This window comes from Saccopteryx leptura, chromosome 1, assembly GCF_036850995.1.
Source record: "Saccopteryx leptura isolate mSacLep1 chromosome 1, mSacLep1_pri_phased_curated, whole genome shotgun sequence".
NCBI lineage: Eukaryota > Metazoa > Chordata > Mammalia > Chiroptera > Emballonuridae > Saccopteryx > Saccopteryx leptura.
The window spans coordinates 299,158,641-299,159,664 of record NC_089503.1 but is presented as its reverse complement, the minus strand read 5'-3'; the positions used below and the strand labels follow the sequence as shown (position 1 = coordinate 299,159,664).

Sequence of the window (1,024 nt, the reverse complement as noted above, 5' to 3'; positions counted from 1 at the left end):
TGTTTCTCCTGCCTAGAAGATTTCCTCCCCTGACTATCCCACCCACCCCCTTTCCACTGGATAATCCCTACTCACCCTGTAGATCACATTAGGTGCTCATGCTCTAGGTTGAGAGGTTGCCTCACTCCCCCCAGTTCTTCACTCTTCACTATATCTACACATTTCTTTCTGTGACGTTGCAGCTTCTCCAACTAATGGATAAGCAGATATTTTCCCACCTCTTAAATTTGGATTCAGCCATGTGGCTTTCTTTAGCCAATAGACTGAGGCAAAAGTAACAATGTTCCAGTTCTGAGTAGAGGCATTAAGAGGTCTTGTGCTGCATCCACTGATAGACCTTGAACAATCTGATGTTGTTCTTTTGGTTTGCACAAGGATGTGAAAGAAAGAATCCCTGCGCTTTCTGTCTGTCTTCATGGCAGCCCAGATTGAATAGGGGACTACATCTGCAGCAAAAAAAAAAAAGAGGCCTTGTGTATTTTCACTTGCCTTCTTTGCTTCTGCCCTAGCTAAGGGAAGAAAATACCAGAGCTGGCCTGCTGACCCCAGTAGGAGGGTGAGAGCCACCTAGGCGAGCTTCATCAACCAAGCCCAAACCAGATCAGCTGTTACCCAGGTGATCCATTGACATGTGAGCCAGTCCAAAAAAGATCTACTGAGCTGCTTAGCCTAGGTCAGCTCACCTATAGATGCCTGAGAAATTACAAATGATTACTGTCTGAAGTCACTAAATTTGGAGGGTATTTCTTATATAATAGTACCTTCCCCACCATAGCAGTCATAAAAACTTATCCAATCCTTGGGTTAATTTCCTCTCTCTTGAGGACTGTATATTCCAATATAATTTGAAAATATGTGTAACTTGCTCACCATATTATTTCAAGTTTAAGTACAGTCTACTGGTCCACAATAGATACCCACTAAAAAAGTGGTTGTTGAATAAACACCTTATTGCTGCAGAACATTTTCTACTGTCATTCCCTACTCTCACTCTAGCCCTGAGAACAAATTACCCACCTACAAT

At 42.7% G+C, this 1,024-nt stretch overlaps 1 non-coding gene across 1 annotated transcript; it reads left to right on the top strand.

Moving 5' to 3' along the window:
• Positions 1-319: 319 nt before the first annotated feature.
• Positions 320-448, top strand: LOC136389804 (small nucleolar RNA SNORA31). The gene has a single exon (XR_010748375.1). It is a non-coding gene; the product is annotated as a small nucleolar RNA SNORA31 (small nucleolar RNA).
• Positions 449-1,024: the final 576 nt, after the last annotated feature.